We start from the raw sequence: 21,822 nt of genomic DNA, 5'->3' as shown, positions 1-21,822 counted from the left end.
GTCACATGGGCCCCAAATCAGCGAAAACATCTTAGCCAAAGGGGGAGAGAGAGAGAGAGAAAGCAAATAGATGTGTGCATCCGAGTGAGAAGAACCGACCGAAGGACACTGGAGCAGTCTGTCTTCAATTTACTTCTGGTTGGATGTGGTTATCTTTCATTGATGAAACCACCCAGGAAATGGACTAAAATTGGAACCAATGCTAAATTGAGACACTTTAGAAAAGATGGAAAATACTGGAAAGAAGCAAAGCTTGACTACATGATACTCGAGGTCAAAGACCTGGTTCTAAGTGCCAAGAAGCATCATTCCTTATCTCTTTGGCAGTGTTAGAAATCAAACCACCAGATATTCATTGAAGAGCTTTTTTTTTGGAGTACTTTAAGGTTGACAAAAGTACTTTCCTCTCAGCATCCCCACTGCAACAGAGAAGGAGTCTTTCTTGTAACTTGTGAAATGGTTACTGTGTGCCAGGCACTGTTCTAAGCCCTGGGGATCCAAAAAAGGTAAAAAAGCAGTCCATGCCCACAAGGAACTCAAATTTAAATGGGGGGGGGGAGAACGTCAGGTAAATAAGTCTAAATAAGATAGATACAGAAGAGATGGGAGGCTCTTGGGGAGGGGGTTGGACAGAATATTGAAAAAGACTTCCTGCAAGACTGCTTGAATTGGAAAAAAAGCCGCCAGAGGAGACTTCTGGGTAAGCATGGTAGCAGATTAGACACGGCTCACTTCCCCTCCTCAGACCCAATGATACAGATGACCCCAAAAGACCCACAAAAAACCATCCTCATAAGAACGGAGGGACTCTACAGTAGGGTGCAGCACTGAAGGTATGTGGGATTTGGGCATTTCCACACTATAAGGGAATGCAAAAGCTCTCACCCAAACTTGAGCTGACCTACCCTCCCCCACCACACCTACAGAGCCAGAGTTAAGTCAACAGGCACCAGAAAGGCAAGAGAACTGGGTCTTCAACCAAAAATCACCTATCGATCAAAACTGACCATATACTTCCAGGGGAAAGTATGGGCATTCAACAAAATAGCAGATTTCCAAGTATTTGTAAATAAAAGACCAGAACTCAGTGGAAAGTTTGATATCCAAACACAATGAGCAAGAGAAACATGAAAAGGTAAATATGAAAGAAAAGGAAAAGGAGAAAAATTATTTTTTTTCTTTCATTCAAACTCTCTTCTATAAGGACTACATTTAGATCAAATTATATATATATTAATATATGGGAAAAATGTTATGTGTAACTCTCAAAAATTGTATGCATTATTAGAGTAATTAGAAGAATCACTCATAGGGAAAAATTGGGGCATTGAGATGATATGGAGAAGGGGGGGGGGATGAAAGGAAAAGGGAGGGGAGGAATTGATGATGGTACCAAGATATACTTGAAGAAATAGAAATAAATTTTAAAAATAATCTTTGTCACACAAAGATACATATGAGAAGGGGAAGGGAAGAATTCTCTTATAAAAAGGAGAGGAAGAGAGTGCTAATTGGTATTACTTAAACCTTAATCTCAGTGAAATCAACCCTAAGAGGGAAGAGCATCTAGATCCATTGGGATCTTGAATTCTATCTTATCCAACAGAGAATGGGAGAAGGGGGAATTAAGGAGGGATAGGTGGGAGGGAGTACAAAAAGGGAGGGAAGGAGAGGGGGGAGGGAAATTAACAGACCGTTAAAAAAAAACAAGAAGGGAACAAAAAGGGAGGGGCTAGAAAGGGAAGCATATCAATGGAGGGGACTAGGGGGACTGATTTAAAATAAACCACTGGTTTAAAAGGTTACAGCAAAAGAAGAAAGGTCAGAATTAGGGGAGGAGATCAAAATGCCAGGTAATTCACAAGTGACAATCATAACTTTGAACATGAATGGGATGAACTCACCTATAAAATGTAGACAAATAGCAGAGTGGATTAGAATCCAAAACCCTACCATATGTTGTCTTCAAGAAACACACATGAGGCAGGTAGACACTCACAAGGTCAGAATTAAAGGACAGAGTAAGACCTTCTGAGCCTCAACTGATAGAAAGGAGTCAGGAGTTGCAATCATGATATCTGACAAAGCCAAAGCAAAAATAGACCTGATTAAAAGGGATAGGGACAATAAATACATCCAGATAAAAGGGAATACACAATGAGGAAATATCACTAATCAGCATGTATGCACCAAATGGTATAGCACATTCAGGCCAGACCTTGGCACATTCACAAAGATTGACTATACACTAGGTCATAAAAACATGGCATACAAATGCAGAAAAGCAGAAATAATAAATGCAACCTTTTCAGATCATAAGGCAATAAAAATAATGATCAGTAAAGGTACATGGAGAGCCAAATTAAAAATCAATTGGAAATTAAATAATATGATACTCCAAAATTGGTTAGAGAACAAATCATAGAAACAATTAATAATTTCATTGAAGAAAATGACAATGGTGAGATATCCTTTCAAACCTTCTGGGATGCAGCCAAAGCAGTACTCAGAGGAAAATTCATATCCTTGAGTGCATATATTAATAAATTAGGGAGGGCAGAGATCAATGAATTGGACATGCAAATCAAAAAACTTGAAAGTGAACATATTAAAACCCCCCAGAAGAAAACCAAAATAGTGATCCTAAAAATTAAGGGAGAAATTAATAAAATCAAAAGGGATAGAACTATTGAACTAATAAATAGGACTAGAAGCTAGTACTTTGAAAAAACAAACAAAATAGACAAAGTACTGGTCAATCTAATTTTTAAAAAGGAAAGAAAAAAAGCAAATTAACAATATCATAAATGATAAGAGGGACCTTACCTCCAATGAAGAGGAAATTAAGGCAATCATTAAAAACTACTTTGCCCAATTATATGGCAATAAATATGCCAATCTAAGCTATATGGACGAATATTTACAAAAATATAAATTGCCTAGACTAACAGAAGAAGAAATAGAATTCTTAAATAATCCCATATCAGAAAAAGAAATCCAACAGGCCATCAAAGAACTCCCTAAGAAAAAATCCCCAGGGCCTGATGGATTCACAAGTGAATTCTATCAAACATTCAAAGAGCAGTTAATCCCAATACTATACACACTATTTGACATAATATGCAAAGACGGGAATTCTACCACATTCCTTTTCTGACACAAATATGGTACTGATTCGGAAGCCAGGCAGGTCAAAAATGGAGAAAGAAAACTACAGACCAATCTCCCTAATGAACATAGATGCAAAATTCTTAAACAGGATACTAGCAAAAAGACTCCAGCAAGTGATCAGGAGTGTCATTCACTATGATCAAGTGAGATTTATACCAGGAATGCAAGGATGGTTCAATATTAGGAAATCCATCCTCATAATTGACCATATCAACAAGCAAACCAACAAAAATCACATGATTCTCTCAATAGACGCAGAAAAAGCCTTTGATAAAATACAACACTCATTCCTATTAAAAACACTAGAAAGCATAGGAATAGAAGGGTCTTTCCTAAAAATAATAAACAGTATATATCTAAAACCATCAGCAAACATCATCTGCAATGGGGATAAACTAGATGCATTACCAATAAGATCAGGAGTGAAACAAGGATGCCCATTATAACCTATATTAATTAACATTGTACTAGAAACACTAGAAGTAGCAATTAGAGAAGAAAAAAATGGAAGTTATTAAAATTGGCAATGAGGAGACCAAGCTGTCACTCTTTGCAGATGCTATGATGGTCTACTTAAAGAATCCTAGAGAATCAACAAAAAAGCTAGTGGAAATAATCAACAACTTCTGCAAAGTAGCAGGATACAAAATAAACCCACATAAGTCATCAGCATTTCTATATATCTCCAACACATCTCAGCAGCAAGAATTAGAAAGAGAAATTCCATTCAAAATCACCTTAGACAATATAAAATACTTAGGAATCTATCTGCCGAGAAAAACACAGGAACTAAATGAACCCAACTACAAAACACTCTCCACCCAACTAAAATTAGACTTGAGCAATTGGAAAAACATTAACTGCTCATGGGTAGGATGAGCTAATATAATAAAAATGACCATCCTATCCAAACTTATCTATCTATTTAGTGCCATACCCATTGAACTACCAAAAAACTTTTTTTTTTTAATTTTTAAACATTATTTTATTTGGTCATTTCCATACATTATTCACTGGAAACAAAGATCATTTTCTTTTCCTCCCCTCCCCCCCACCTTTCCCTCTCCCATAGCCGACGCACGATTCCACTGGTTATTACATGTGTTCTTGACTCGAACCCATTTCCCTGTTGTTGGAATTTGCATTATAGTGTTCATTTAGAGTCTCTCCTCAGTCTTATCCCCTCCAACCCTGTAGTCAAGCAGTTGCTTTTCATTGGTGTTTTTACTCCCACAGTTTATCCTCTGCTTGTGGGTAGTATTTTTTAGATCCCTGCAGATTGTTCAGGGACATTGCATTGACACTAATGGAGAAGTCCATCACCTTCGATTGTACCACAATGTATCAGTCTCTGTGTACAATGTTTTTTTGGTTCTGCTCCTTTCGCTCTGCATCACTTCCTGGAGGTTGTTCCAGTCTCCATGGAATTCCTCTAATTTATTATTCCTTTTAGCACAATAGTATTCCATCACCAACATATACCACAATTTGTTCAGCCATTCCCCAATTGACAGGCATCCCCTTGTTTTCCAATTTTTGGCCACCACAAAGAGTGCAGCTATGAATATTCTTGTACAAGTCTTTTTCCTTATTATCTCTTTGGGGTACAAACCCAGCAGTGCTATAGCTGGATCAAAGGGCAGACAGTCTTTTATCACCCTTTGGGCAGAGTTCCAAATTGCCCTCCAGAATGGCTGGATCAATTCACAACTCCACCAGCAATGAATTAATGTCCCCACTTTGCCACATCCCCTCCATCATTCATTACTTTCCATAGCTGTCATGTTAGCCAATCTGCTAGGTGTGAGGTGATACCTCAGAGTTGTTTTGATTTGCATCTCTCTGATTATAAGAGATGTAGAGCACTTTTTCATGTGCTTATTAATAGTTTTGATTTCTTTGGCTGCGAACTGCCTGTTCATGTCCCTTGCCCATTTGTCAATTGTAGAATGGCTTGATTTTTTGTACAATTGATTTAGCTCTTTATAAATTTGAGTAATTAAACCTTTGTCAGAGGTTTTTATGAAGATTGTTTCCCAATTTGTTGCTACCCTTCTGATTTTGGTTACATTGGTTTTGTTTGTACAAAAATTTTTTAATTTGATGTAATCCAGATTATTTTGCATTTTGTAACTCTTTCTAATTCTTGCTTGGTTTTGAAGTCTTTCCCTTCCCAAAGGTCTGACATGTATACTATTCTGTGTTCGCCTAATTTTCTTATAGTTTCTTTCTTTATGTTCAAGTCATTCACCCATTTTGAATTTATCTTGGTGTAGGGTGTGAGGTGTTGATCTAAACCTAATCTTTCCCACACTGTCCTCCAATTTTCCCAGCAGTTTTTATCAAATAGTGGATTTTTGCCCCAAAAGCTGGGATCTTTGGGTTTGTCATATACTGTCTTGCTGAGGTTGCTTGCCCCCAGTCTATTCCTCCTTTCTGTCTCTTAGCCAGTACCAAATTGTTTTGATGACCGCTGCTTTATAATATAGTCTGAGATCTGCGACTGCAAGACCCCCTTCCTTTGTATTTTTTTCATTATTTCCCTGGATATCTTTGATCTTTTGTTCTTCCAAATGAACTTTGTTATGTTTTTTTCTAAATCAGTAAAAAAAATTTTTGGAAGTTCCATGGGTATGGCACTAAATAGATAGATGGGTTTGGGTAGGATGGTCATTTTTATTATATTGGCTCGTCCTACCCATGAGCAGTTAATGTTCTTCCAATTGTTCAAGTCTAGTTTTAGTTGTGTGGAAAGTGTTTTGTAGTTGTGTTCATATAGATCCTGTGTTTGTCTCGGGAGATAGATTCCTAAGTATTTTATTTTGTCTAAGGTAATTTTGAATGGGATTTCTCTTTCTAGTTCTTGCTGCTGAGCTGTGTTGGAATTATATAGAAATGCTGATGACTTATGTGGGTTTATTTTGTATCCTGCAACTTTGCTAAAGTTTTTGATTATTTCGATTAGCTTTTTGGTTGAATCTCTAGGATTCTTTAAGTAGACCATCATGTCATCTGCAAAGAGCAATAATTTGGTCTCCTCCTTGCCTATTTTAATGCCTTCAATTTCTTTTTCTTCTCTAATTGCTACTGCTAGTGTTTCTAATACAATGTCAAATAATAGAGGTGATAATGGGCATCCTTGTTTCACTCCTGATCTTAATGGGAATGGATTTAGTTTATCCCCATTGCAGATGATATTAGTTGATGGTTTTAGATATATACTGTTTATTATTTTTAGGAATGACCCTTCTATTCCTATGCTTTCTAGTGTTTTTAGTAGGAATGGGTGTTGTATTTTATCAAAGGCTTTTTCTTCATCTATTGAGATAATCATGTGGTCAAAAAACTTTTTTACTGAATTAGAAAAAACCATAACAAAGTTCATTTGGAAGAACAAAGGGAAATAATGAAAAAAAAATACAAAGGAAGTTGGCCTTGCAGTCCTAGATCTTAAACTTTATTATAAAGCAGTGGTTATCAAAACAATTTGGTACTGGCTAAGAGACAGAAAGGAGGATCAGTGGAATAGACTTGGGGTAAATGACCTCAGCAAGACAGTCTATGACAAACCCAAAGACCCCAGCTTTTGGGACAAAAATCCACTACTTGATAAAAACTGCTGGGAAAATTGGAACACAGTGTGGGAGAGATTAGGTTTGGATCAACACCTCACTCACATGCTACCTACACCAAGATAAACTCAGAATGGCTGAATGAATTGAACATAAAGAAGGAAACTATAAGTAAATTATGTGAACACAGAATAGTATACATGTCAGCCCTTTGGGAAGGGAAAGATTTTAAAACCAAGCAAGACTTAAGAGTCACAAAATGTAAAATAAATAATTTTGACTATATCAAATTAAAAAGTTTTTGTACAAACAAAACCAATGTAACTAAAATCAGAAGGGAAGCAACAAATTGGGAAACAAACTTTATAACAAAAACCTCTGATAAAGGTTTAATTACTCAAATTTACAAAAAGCTAAATCAATTGTACAAAAAATCAAGCCATTCTCCAATTGATAAATGGACAAGGGACATGAATTGGCAGTTTTCAGTTAAAGAAATCAAAACTATTAATAAGTACATGAAAAAGTGTTCTAAATCTCTTATAATCAGAGAGATGTAAATCAAAACCACTCTGAGGTATCATCTCACACCTAGCAAATTGGCTAACATGACAGCAAAGGAAAGTAATGAATGCTGGAGGCATGTGGCAAAGTCGGGACATTATTCTGGAGGGCAATTTGGAACTATGCCCAAAGGGCGATAAAAGGCTGTCTGCCCTTTGATCCAGCCATAGCACTGCTGGGTTTATACCCCAAAGAGATAATAAGGAAAAAGACATGCACAATAATATTCATAGCAACGCTCTTTCTGGTGGCCAAAAATTGGAAAATGAGGGGATGCCCTTCAATTGGGGAATGGCTGAACAAATTGTGGTATATGTTGGTGATGGAATGCTATTGTGCTAAAAGGAATAATAAAGTAGAGGAATTCCATGGAGACTGGAACGACCTCCAGGAAGTGATGCAGAGCGAGAGGAGCAGAACCAGGAAATCATTATACACAGAGACTGATACACCATGGTACAATCTAAGGTAATGGACTTCTCCACTAGGGACAATGCAATGTCTCTGAACAATCTGCAGGGATCTAAAAAACACTATCCACAAGCAGAGGATAAACTGTGGGAGTTAAAACTCCGATGAAAAGCAACTGCTTGACTACAGGGTTGGAGGGGACATGTCTGAGGAGAGATGCAAATACCAACAACATGGAAATGGGTTCAGATCAAGGACACATGTGATACCCAGAGGAATTGTGCATCAGCTATGGGAGGGGTGGGGGAGGGGAAGTAAAAGAAAACGATCCTTTTTTTCCAATGAATTATGTTTGACAATGACCATATAAAATAATGTTTAAAAGGGAAAAAAAAGACTCCTTGAATTGGATATTGAGGGAAGCCAGGGAAGGAAAGACATAGAGGGAGGTGAGGCAAAGCCCTGGAGCATGGGGGGCACCAAAGTGCCAAGGAATAGAAATGGGAGGTAGAGTGTCATATTCAAGGAGCAACAAAGAATGCAAGTATACTTATCCCCCTTTTAGAGATGAGGACATACAGTTAAGTGGCTTGCCCAGGGGAAATCATGTTTATAAATGTTCTAAATGCTGATACTCAAACTCACACCCTACAGACTCCAAGTTCAGGATTCAATGAGCTTAATCATAGCTCCCTCAGATGCTGCAAGTGGCATGGGACTCTGGGTTTATCTTTGAACCCCCAAATTACAGAAGTGCTTCAGATCAAACTGCAAACACTTTCATGCATGCAAGTCACCTTCAAGGTCTTAGTAGAAAAATGAAGTTAAGGGCACAGGACTCCCCTTCCCCCTTAAGGAGTTAAGACAGAAGCCTTAGCTGAGAAAGAAATAAAAACGAGCTTTTCTGAGGTCAAATTCCAGGGAAATCAATTTTTTAAAAATCTCAACAAACCTGAAATGGGATGGCAGAATCCTAAATTCAAAGAATCGGGGACCCAGGGCTAAAATGGACATTAGGAGTTATTTAGTCTGTCATTTGACAGTTGAGGAAACTAAGGCCAAGGGGGGTCAAAGTGACTTTGTGAAGGCCATACAGTTAATAAGAGGCAAAGGGAGAGGCAAAATGAGGCCAAAAGGAGGAGAATTTCCAACATCTAATGGAGGGAGCACTGGATTTGGTTTGAAGTCTGGGGACTTTGGTTTGAACCTCAACTGTATGATTTTAAGCAAATCAGTGGATCTTTCTGGCTGTAAAATGAAGTCCTTGGACTAGTTGTTGAAGGCCCCTTCTCAGCTCTAAGTTTTGTGAGCCCTTGAACCGTGCTCTGGCCAAGAGATAAGCGGAGAATTTGCTGCATCCTATTCTGTTCTTACTGTTTGCGGATGCCTGGTTTCCACAAGCCAGTGATTCTCAAGCTGCATGCAGACTCGGAGAGCTGGAGAGCAATAGCTAGTAGGCAAGAAGGAGAGAAAATAGCCCGCAGAATCGAAATGATGTTCCAACACCCTGGATTCTTCTGAATCTAGTCGTGAACTGGCTTCTTTCTTTGTTTCCCCAGCATTCCCTTGCTTGTGGATATTTGTCCTGACATCCATTTATGGTCCAACTCCAATAAAACAGTGATAAGACACCCTTGAGGCTTCATGGCAAGACTTTTGGAGCCCAGACAGGGTCAGATCACATCATGGGAACTGACTGAGATCTTCAAGGGTTTGGCTCTGGACTGTTTGTGACTTGCCAATGGTGCAACTTTTGTTCTAGCTGTGTGCAATTACGAATTCACATTATCTACTTATTTAACACATAGACTGTAGCCACTTCATCCTGACAGCTACCAGAATCACTACCCATTTCAAAGTGTTGAACATCAGGCCCCCTTCCATGGCCTAGGGGGCATCTCCAGAATACCTGGCTTGCCTCCATATTTCTTTATTTTTTTTTTAAATAAAACCCTTACCTTCCATCTTAGAATCAATATTGTGTATTGGTTCCAAGGCAGAAGAGCTGTAAGGGCTAGCAGTGGGGGTTAAGTGACTTTCCTAGGGTCACACAGCTAGGAAGTATCTGAGGTCATATTTGAACCCAGGACCTCCCTGGTTCTCAATTCACTGAGTCACCCAGCTGACTGCCTTCCACATTTCTAAATGCCTTTTTCATCACTTCAGACAATGAATCAAATCTCAGAATATCATTCACAACAACATTTCCTTCAATGCCCTTCCCAATATTGCCCAACCCTGTCTGGACATTAAGCTAAGTCTTAGAAGAGCAAAGGGGAGGGAAAGTTCCAAACATCTAGAATCACAGGTTTACTTATAACTTACATTTGATTCACTTTTTCAATTTGCAAAGCACCCAATTTATGTTGAGTCCTTTAAAACAAACAGGCAAAAAAAAAAAAAAACCTCTTCATGAGTGTTAAACATATGTATTATTTCATTTAATCCCCCAGACAACTCTTTGAAGTAGGCAGTATAATTGTATCAATATTATATTATACATAAAGAATCTGAAAACCAAAATGGCAAGCAAGGTCCGAAGAGGCACTTAATTGAGTCTGATGACTCCACATCTGATGAGATCTTCCCAGTGACATGTATTATTACTGCATGTTTTCTTAATTTGCATTTTTCCCTTTAAAAAATCAAGTTTTACCAAAAGAATACTATTTGTCCCGAAAGTCTTAGTGTAGTTAGACTTTTAAATTTTGAGATATTCTGTAAATTTGCGGGTAGATAGCTTGAAGCAGGTAGGAGAAAGAGTGAACAGAAAAGAAAAGGATTAGAGAAAAAGAAAAGGCTGTGATAATATTTGGAATGGCAAGAGTGGTTAGTATCAAGATGATGTTGAATTTCTAACTTTTCTCAGTATTCACTTCCTTCTGTCTCAATGGACCTCTAAGAGAGAGACAGATGAAGGAGAGAGGTGGGGGAAGGGGAAGGGGAAGGGGAAGGGGAAGGGGAAGGGGAAGGGGAAGGGGAAGGGGAAGGGGAAGGGGAAGGGGAAGGGGAAGGGGAAGGGGAAGGGGAAGGGGAAGGGGAAGGGGAAGGGGAAGGGGAAGGGGAAGGGGAAGGGGAAGGGGAAAGGGAAGGGGAAGGGAAGGGAAGGGAAGGGAAGGGAAGGGAAGGGAAGGGAAGGGAAGGGAAGGGAAGGGAAGGGAAGGGAAGGGAAGGGAAGGGAAGGGAAGGGATCAAATATGAAAGAAAGTTAGCCAAAATTAACCAATGAAAGAGGGTTCTATGCATTTCCCAGCGATCATGGGAAAAGAAGAAACTCTGGAATTATTCAAAAGAGAAATAAAAATCTCAAAAGAAAAAAATTATGCCAGAAATTAGAGCTCTTAATGCATGATTTAAATACACAACAGTGAAAAAGCACATGAATGATGGAAAATCTTTTTTAAAAAATTGTAGAAGTCAAAAAGTGACATATTTGAAATACAAAAACACTGACAGAAGATTTGGAAGAAGATAATATATAGACAACAACGTTGAAAGAAGACCAGAACTCTTTACAAGCCACATGACAGATTTTGAAGACAAAATGTTCAGAGATAAGCCTCCCAGAAGACAAAGGGGGGAAATAACCTACATAACATAATGCAGTATATACTATTTTTTAAAAGTTGTTCAGAATTTCTGAATACAGACAAGAAACTTTTGTTGGAAAAAATCCAGACTAACAGAAAAAAAAATTCCACACTTCAAATTCTAAGGCATATAGGAGTTAAACCAAACAATTTCTAATTAACAACAAATTTTGTAAGCAGACAGATAAATACAAATACAAAGGAAAGGAAATTTGAATAATGTGGGATTATTCCACATTCATGAAAAATTACAGGAAAGAATGGAATAGCATTTTCCAAAAAGCAAAGGACATTCAGATACAACCCAAAATAACATCTCCTGCAATCCAGAACTTTTTCATCAGTAAAAAATATAGACATTCAACAAAAAGAAGCAAGATTTAAAAGTAACTTCTTTAAAAATGGTGGATAGGTTATTCAATTCAAACTTTAAAAGAGCAGAGGATGAATAACAAAAAAAAACTAAGTAATAAACTGTCTCATGTATATAGATTATTTTTAATAGGTTGTTTTATGGAATAAAAGAAAGTACAAATTGGAATTATCAGAAGATGGAAAGGAGCCAAGGAGCTAGAGATTGAATAGAAATTTAAAGAATTTGGGGAAGCAGAGATGGAAGGCTTGAATTAATCCATGGATTCAATCTCCTGACAGCCTATAAGTGAATCAGTTTCTTATGTGGGAAGAAATATTAGAGTGAGTAATTTCATGAAATAGTAGCTCTCTCTTAAAGGCAGTATTTCTTTAACTTTCTGTTTTCAAAGTCCATGCTTCCTTTATCAACTCCCCAATACCAAGTTCCCATTTCTGATGTGAAGTGTACCTCTAATTCTCAAGAGCTCAATTGCAGAAATGGAATGACTAATAAATTGGTCACATAGGTCTTAAATTTAATAAAAGGTCAATGTCCACTCACTTCCCCAAGCATTCTTTGATGATGTCTTTCAAATCAACTTCTTTCACCCTAATTGAGGAATAGCCTTTTCTGTCACTATAGATTTATGGTTAGAAAAATACTTTACAATATATGATAAACAGAACAAGAGAATATTATATACAGCCACAAAAATATTGTTTGAAGATGATTTATGTATGTATATCATTCTTCAAACAATATATATGTAATCTTCAGAGAAAGAACTAATAAATAGAAATAAACAAAGCATAGTTTTATATACATATATCTTTTTGTCAGATGGAACCTTCTCTAATGGGGAAATGGGAGGGAGGGAGGGAGTTATCTGGATATTTTAATGAAACAAACAAATGTTTTCTTAAAAAGGATGTGTGTGTGTGTGTGTGTGTGTGTGTGTGTGTGTGTGTGAGCATAAGCACATGATGTTGATGATGTTTTTGATGACGATGATGTTGATGGTGGATGTTGAAGGTGTGGATGTTGATGATGATAATATTGATGATGTTGATGATGTTGGTGATGATGATGGTGATGTTGTTGACAATGATGATGATGTTGTTGACAATGATGATGATGATGATGATGATTTCTAACAAGAGTAAGGGAAGGGTCATTCTATGATCATTCTCCACAAGATGTCTCTGTGAATTCCCAACCAGTGATGATAATGATACCTATTTTATAGGACCTTAAAGTAAACAAACCATTTCCCTCAGGTACCCCTAAGGTAGGTATTGCAAATATTGTCATCTCACTTAAAAGATGAAACTGAAATTTGGGGAAATTATATGATTTGCCCAAGATCACACAGCTAATAGGGGGAGAAGTCAATACTAGAAACCAGGTCTCTTGATTCCCAGTCAAGTACAGAAGTCCAGTATAGAATAATAGTGATTTTGGGGAGAAATATTTTACTCAGACTCTAAAATTAAAGAAAGGAACCACAGTGTTAACTGTTAAAGTCATCGATAACAATGCTAGGAAGATCATGACCCAGGTCTTTGGAGGATTTAGGAATCTACCTTGAGGAAAGGGAAAGTTATAGTTGGTGGCATTATCCCCTTTGAGTGGACAGATCCATCTTTCTCTATTGGAACTCTGCCACAAGAGCTCTCCTCAGTGAGGAATAATAGTGTCAGCTTCATCTTACACAGCCACTCTACATGAAGCAACAAGGAATGTTTCACAATAGCAACATGTCACAGAAATTATTCCAGTCTTGACGGGGAAGGATAAAGTGGTTCTACCTGCAGAAAGTGAAATTTTAAGATGTTAAAAGTCCTATTGGCCAACTCTAGTACATTGAATTGGTTGTTTTCCTTTAAGAATTCTAGAGACACCCCCCCCCTAAAGAAAACTAGGGAGTAGAAATGAAGTGTCAAATCTATTCAGAAATGTCCATCACCAAATCCTTTGGGGACCATGGAAAATAACTCCAAGCAGTCAGGCAGCTAGATAGGAATAGTCAAAAGAATAAGAACATTTTGATATCTGATTGGCACACAACTTTTCTGCTCTGCTACCAAAACCAAAAGCTCCTTTTGAATAATTGCTCTGATCTCAACCTAGTTCCTTGGGCTTCCTGTATTTATGTGGAACATGTTACAACCAAAAACAAGGCTGTTTTTTTTTTAGCAGCCAGAGTTAGAACCACAAATCCTGGTGTCTGGTTCAAATCCAGTGAAAGTGAGAATCTCTTTTCCCAGTATCTTCCCTTTCAATTCCCTTTGAAGCTTCCCTCAGTGGAAGAGGGAATGGTTGATCCTCTTACTCTCCTGTGCCCCTATCCCCTGTAGCCCCAGTTTTCCCAATCCTTCCAGATGATCCATTCTCCAAAGGGATGAAAGGGATGGAGAAGGGACTAGCCAATGGGGGGAACAGCAATCTTCAAATAGTATCAAAGGGAAATTATCCCACTATTATCAGATATCAACCCCTATACAAACTGCCAGGTGCTTTGCCCCAGTTATAGCTCTAACAGCATTAATATACTTTTCTTCATGAATGTTCAAAGTACCAAATTTTTATGAAAAAGGATTGTTACTATGTATCATGATATTATGTCTTATTATATATATATATATATATATATATATATATATATATACATAAATTCATGAAGAAGGACCCAGAGTTCAGCTCAGCTCTAAACTAAGAAAAGAGTTGGAGATGGTAGGGAAAAATAGATGAAAAAATGAAAATTTGGGGCAAGTAAAAATTTCTGCTCAGCAAAAGCTGTGGAGTGTAATAATTGCTATTTATATAGTGCTTAAAGGTTTGCAAAATGTTTGACTTAAATTATCTCATCCATCTGGTCTCAGGGTGCACATTGTACTAATGCCAAATATCATAGTGGTAAATGTAGCAAAACCACTGGTCATAGAACATCAACTTGGAAAAAACTTTAAGTACCATCTAGTTCAAATCCCTCATTTTAAAGATGAAGAAACTGAGGTCCTAAGAGGATTAAATGACTTGCCCAAGGTCATACAAGGTAATTTTTTTTTTAAGTGTTGAGATTTGAACCTAGATTGTTCTAACTCTAAATTCAGAATTCTCTTTATGGGGTCTATGCCACCAGTTATCTTAAAAGCCCAGAATCTTCTAGGGAAATTTATATCCTTTATAATTTTTCATACCTCAAAAACTTGGATGAGTATGGGAGCTACAAATCTCTTTTCTCTAATGCTTTCCTTCACCTAGATGCCATATTGCTATTCATAAAGCACAGGCCCAAAGACATGGCTTTCCTGCTCAAGAAGATTCCATGATGTCAAGCTGGAAATCCTTGAAGGTCACAGTCCAAAAATCACATATCTAACTGAAAAACTGAGGCCCGGAGAAATTGACTGAATTGCCTCATTTATTGTCTCTAGGATGAATTGCAGACTCCTCTGTTTCTTATTTTAAACCCTCCTTAATTTATGCTCCTGTCTATCTTTCAGTCTATATTCATGGGCTCTGCAGTCCTCCAAAGTAGATTACTAGTTGTTACCCTGTATACATCTGGTCTCCTATCTAAATGCCTTTGTGCATGCAGTGAAGCAGTCTTCAAAGACCTAGAATGTCCTTCCTTCTCACCTTGCCTTTTAGAATTCTTCATTGTCTTCAAGACACAGTTCAAATGCCACTTCCTTCCCAAGAGCCTTCCTAATCCTACCTCCAATTGTTAGGGCTCTGCTCATCCCCCCCATTATTTTATGGGGCAGATAAGAACATCTTATCAGGTGCAATGGAGCAGTTAGAGCTTGGTCAGACATTGAAGATGACAAGGTCATCCACTGCATCATCCTGGGGCATCATCAACTGTCCTGACTTTTGTTTTGCCATTGCACTTGGATGACTGGAAGAAAGTGAGGCTGATGAATATAGGATCTGTGCACAAGTCAAGCATCACCCAGTGATGTCATTGGTCCTCTTTGAAAATGAAGGACAAATAATTTTTACATGTTGTATCTCAACCCCTCAACCCACTTTGGAGAATGTAAACTCCCTGAGGAGAGACCATTTTCTGAACCACTAAAGCCTTACACATATTAGGCACTTATTTTATAGTTGACTAATTGAACTGAAATTCTGGGAAAGGTAACCTGGGAAGGGGAAAGTATTGCTATACTCTGCCCTGATTGGACCTAATCTGTAGAGTTATGTTCAGCAGAAAGTTCCATTTACAAAGCATGAAGTAGAGAGTAGCCAGAGACGAGCCACCAGAATGGGGAGAGCCTTGAGTTCATGCTCTACAACAACTATTTGAAGGAATTGGGAAGATTTAGAAGGAAAAAAACTCAAGGCAGCAAGTGTAGGACTTCAATGGAGGATAGAAAGGGGAGAGATGCTAAATTTTTTTCAAGTATTTTAAAAACTGTAAAGTGAAAGAGTTGAATGGACTTGTTCTAGCAACAAGGGGTGGACATTACAGATAGACAAAGTTTGATTCCACACAGAAAAAAACAAACAAACAAAAAACAAACAACCCCCCAACAATGACACTTCCCAAAAGTAAAATGAAGAGCCTCTAGAAGGAGGGAATTCCCTTTTACTACAAATCTTCAAGCAAAGGCTAGTTAATCATTTGGGGAATAGGAGAGGTAGCTATTTTAAAAGGAATTCTTGTTCAGGTACAGCTTGGACCTGTCATTCTTGGAGCTTCCTTCCAGCTTCAAGAGTGTGGTTCCACTATTCTTACAAATGGAGCCCTCCATTTTCTAAGAACATGTTCCTCTCCTATGATGTTTGCAAACATTTCTCCCCCAGTCCACTGGCCTCTGAGCAGCTTTTTAAGGAGGCAGATATTTGATTTTGTGTCCATAAGCATGAAAAAGAATCATATAGCAGAACTGGAAAGAGATAAAGGAGAGCCCTGCATTTGCAATTCAGTGCATCTGGCGTTGAGCAGGCTAATGCTTTAGTTACAGGCATACCTAAAGCCATCAGGAGAATATCAAAGACTTCTAAACCTCAAAATGCTATGTTGTGCTGGAAGGGAGTGTGTTTTTAGAGCTAGATGGGAAATTGTCTCTCTCAGTAGTTCAAATAACATTCAGAAATTCAATTAATGTTGGGCTCTTTAAGCAGAATCTATAATTACATTACTTCCTTTTTCAATACCCCAAATTGTACACTTTGGTAATAAAACAGACCAACTCAAGAGACAGTCTGGAGCCATTAGGGAGAAGCTAGCTTTACTGGATAAACTTCATCTTTGAAAAAGTAATTCTTTGTACTTGGATAGCGTATTTCATTCAAAAAATCTGAAAGAATTTGTTTAAAGAGTGTTTGATGGCCACATAGATTACATTTCATCGAAGGATATGCTTCCCCTAGTTTCAGAGCCCTAACTAATTCTCAGTTTCAATGTGGGTGCTTTTCATAACCAGTTGTGCTGTCTTGGCTCGAGCCCCTATCAATACTACATCAGAACAACACTTTTAAATCACAGACCATACAGGAGCCACAAAGCAAATAGTGAAGTATTTCATTAAGACAGAATAGCATAGTAATTCACACAGAAAAATACCTAAGTAACAATATCCTTCTAAAATCCCCTTTTCCCATATATAAGTTTATTATAAAAGTGAAATTGGAAAAAATAATTGGCTTCCTAAAATAAATTACCTGACTAATGGTCAGGTTCAGTAATGATATAGAAATGTTTTGCTAGCTTCACCTCAGTTCTGCCTCTGGGATTTATTCAGTAAGCAATATATCTATTATCTGCCAAGCATTGTACCAGGTACTGGGTATACAAATTAAAAAAAAAACAAGCCCTACCCTAAAGGAATGTATATTACATCATGTATACTATTAAGGTAGGATTTAGGGTAAGGAAAAAACAAGAGGAAAAACATATAAATAAATTCTGATTTATTGTTTGGGAAGGGTAGGAAAGGAATAAGGGTTTAGGAATATACTTATTCTTAAACTTAATTTAAAAGATTATAACTAACTAAGCTATATAAACTATATTACCAAATTAAAACCTTAACCTCCCAAATATTGCAACTTCATGCCAGGAGTCCAAATCCAATAGAGTCAGGATCTTTTGTTGTTAGATGTCCAAGTAAGTCCAGACTGATGCTGCCAGCAGACAGATCCAGAAAAAATTCCTTCCTCCATTGGTCACAGGCAAACTCCTCTTTAAGGTCTTCCAGGAGAGCAGACTAGGTAATTCAAGGAGATCACACACTGAGAAGACCAACTGTTGGTCATAGAATCTTCCCAGATTCCCCTGGCTCAGGCTCCCATGTGACCCTTGGTCACATGCTACTGTCAATCATTCCTAAGGTTTGCATTTCTCAGTTTTTGCAACAGTTTTGCACATTGTGAACCTTTTCATCCTTTATCACAATACTTATAAACTCAATAAGCAAAGTAAATGCCAAGTACTTTGAGAAAGGATGGGAAGAGCACTGACTACCAAAGGGAATAGAGAAAGGCATAGTGTAGAATGTGCACTTGAATTGAGCCTTGAAAGGAGCAAGGGGTCCCAAGAGACAAAGATGAGGAGTGAGGACATTCCAGACCTAGAGCCAAGGCAGAGGAATAGTATATAGAATGCTATGTTTGAGGAATGACATGGAGAAGAGTTTATAGAAAGCATGAAGGAAAGCAATGTAAAATCATTCAGGAAAGAAAGGCTGGAACCAGATTATAAAGGATTTTAAATGACAAAGAGAATTTGTATTTCATCCTAGAGGCAAGAGGGAGTCACTGAATAATCTTGAGTAAAGGAGAGATATGATAAGCTATACCTTAAGGATATCAATATAATCAAATGACCAAATAATTATTTTGTAGGACTAAAAAATAATAATGAAATTCATCTGGAAAAACAAAAGGTCAAGAATATCAAGGGTACTAACAAAAAATATGAAGAAAGGTGACCTAGAAATACTAGATCTCAGATAATAATAAAGAAAGGATCGTCAAAACAATCTGGTACTGGTTAAAGAATAAAATGGTGAATCAATGGAGTAGATTAGCTACACAATATACAGGGGTGAATGACCTTAGCATCCTAGTGTTTGATAAACACAAAGATGTCAACTTTTGGGATAAGAACTCACCATTTAACAAAAACTGCTGGGAAAATTGGAAAATATGGCAGAAATTAGGTATAGACCAATATCTCACACCCTATACCAAGATATTATCAAAATGGATACATGATTTAGATATAAAGAGTGATACCATAATTAATGAGGGGAACAAAGAATAGTTTATCTGGCAGATCTTTGGAGAAAGGAAGAATTTATACCCAAACAAAAGATAGAGAGTATTATAATATGTAAAATGAATAATTTTGATCATATGAAATTAAAAAGGTTTTGTACAAGCAAAAATAATCTAACCAAGATTGGAAGGGAAACAACAAACTGGGGAAAATGTTTTTATAACAAATGCCTCTGATAAAGGTCTAATTTCTCGAATTTATAGAGAACTAAGTCAAATTTATAAGAAATACAAGCCATTCCCCAGTTGACAAATGGTCAAAGGATATGAACAAGTAATTTTCAAATGAAGAAATCAGAGCCATTAATACTTTTATAAATCACTTTTGTGATTAACAAATCACAAATCAGGGGTGTATGGGGTGCTCAGGGAGGAGTAATATCTTTGGTATGGAGGGCTTGTTGTGCCTTCCTAGGGCAGCTCTCCAGCCTCTGATCCTCACCTGACACTCAGCTCTCACTTGTGGCTCCCAGTAGCTGCTAGCATGAGGCAGCGGCCACACCCCAGGCAACAGCTTCGACAGGCCAGCTAAACCTTCTGAGGGTAGCCATCGGGTCGTAGACCCCTGGTGAACCAGGGCTTTGCTCACCCAGCATGTGAAATCACTTTTGATTAGAGAAATACAAATTAAAATAATGCTGAAGTACCACCTCACATCTATCAGATCAGTCAATATGACACTAAAGGAAAATGGCAAATATTGGAGGGGATGTGGCAAAATTGGGGTACTAATGCATTTTTGGTGGAGTTATGAACTGATCCAGTCATTTTGGAGGGTAATTTGGAACTATGACCAACTGTGCATACTTTGATCTAGTAATACCATTACTGGGTCTTTGACCCAAAGAGATAACAAAAAAAGGGAAAGGACCTACTTGTACAAAAATATTTTAGCACCTCTTTTTGTGGTGGTAAAAAATTGGAAATTGAGGGGATGTCCACAATTAGGGAATAACTAAACAAACCGTGTCCCATTTTGGGGATGGAATATTATTGTGCTATAAGAAATTATAAGCAACAGAAAAGCTGGAAACATCTGCAGGAACTAATGCAAAGTGAAATAAACAGGAAGAAGAAGAAAGGAGGAGGAGGAGGAGGAGGAGAAGGAAGAGAGGGAGAAGGAGGAGGAGAGGAAGGGGAGGAAGAGAAGAAGACAAATACGAAGACGAAGACCCAATATGAGAGATGTCATAGAGGTAGAATAGAGAAGACTAGAGAGTTGGTTATGTGCAAGCAAGGGAGAGACAAGAATTTAGGATGGATATGATTGCAAACCTGGGTACCTAGAAATATGGTATTACCCTCAACAAAAAGAGGAAAGTTGGAAAGAGAAGAGTTTTGTTTTATTTTGTTTTGCTTGGGAAGTAAGATGAGGTGAGTTATATTTGGAATGAATTTAAGATTCCTATGGGTTGTCCAATTCAAAATGTCTAATAAGCAGTTATTGGAACAGGACTATAGCTCAGAAGAGACTTAAGGGTTGGATATATGCATTTGGAAGTTATCTAATTAAAGATAATTGAACCCAAGGAAGTTGATAAAATTAATGAGTGAGTACAGAGAAGGAAGAAAAGAGAGTATTTTGTGATACTCCATAGTTAGAGATTGAATCTTGGAGAATGATCCAGAAAAGAAGACTAAAGTCTGGTCAGACAGGTAGAAGAAAACAAAGAGAAGTGCCATGAAAACCTAAAAAATAGAGAGTACCCAAAAGAGGACAGGATAGACAATAATGTCATATGATGAAGAAACATCAAGAAACATCAAGAAGGGTGAAGGCTGAGAAAAAGCCATCTTTTTAATGTGAATTCTTGTCCCCTGTAATTTCTGGAGCCTAAAAGCTTCCAGTATAGTTCTAGAATCTACTGTTTAGTACACTATATCATTAAATGGCAATTCAAAAACATCTCCAAAGATTCCTCTGACATACGTGCCCCCAGTTACTTCTCTCTCAAGCTGTCCTTCAAGTTACTTCTTGCCTTTTGAAATTCATGCCTCCTGATGGAATCCCAATAAAGTAGAGAGTACAATTATTATAATCTCCAACTAATAGATGAAGGCAGACAACACATAGAAATATTTTCCTTAGAATGATCTATTCATTATGCCAGAGAAGGTGATTGCTTTCAGGCAGCTTAACCTTGGTTTCCCTCAGTTCTCTCAATTGGGGGTAATAATAGCACCCACCTCCCAGCATTGCTGTGAAGATCAAATGAGACAATATTTGTAAAGTGTTTTGTACTAAAGAGCTATCTAAATGGTAGTTTTCATTCATTAATTTTATATTGTATAGCTCTAGTTGAAGGAAAGACAAGGTGGTAAAAATGTTAGGCTGGTTGATTTTTTTGGAACTTATTTGAAATGATGACTTAAGTATTTTAAAAAGAGGCACTGATTGTACTGAATGGCCATAGCCTTAAAAAGCCATCAATAAAGGGTCAACCCTTGGAAGGAAATCATAGAATTCGAGGTCATCCAGTCCAACCTCATAATTTAACAAATGAGGTTATCTGAGACTGGGAGATATTAATTGACTTCCTTAGGGTCACACAGTAAGCATATGAGGAAGAATTTAAATCTATATTGCCTCAAATCCTCTCTAGTATAATGTCCTAGATGTGTGTATAATATTTTACCAATTTTTAGAAAAAATCATAGATACAGTGGGAGGTGTATTACTTGGGAAAAATAATTTTCTTCTGGTTTCATCCTATGACAGTAATAATCATATTGTGTACATCTATTAACACAACACTGATTCAGAACCTCTAATTTTGAACAGATGAAACTAAATTGAGCTGATAACCTTAATTCTGATAGTTAAGTAGATTTCATGTCATACACGTGTTCCATTGCTCTCTTTTGT

The sequence above is a fragment of the Monodelphis domestica genome, chromosome 6 (assembly GCF_027887165.1).
Source record: "Monodelphis domestica isolate mMonDom1 chromosome 6, mMonDom1.pri, whole genome shotgun sequence".
NCBI lineage: Eukaryota > Metazoa > Chordata > Mammalia > Didelphimorphia > Didelphidae > Monodelphis > Monodelphis domestica.
Note: the sequence above shows the minus strand (reverse complement) of the source record.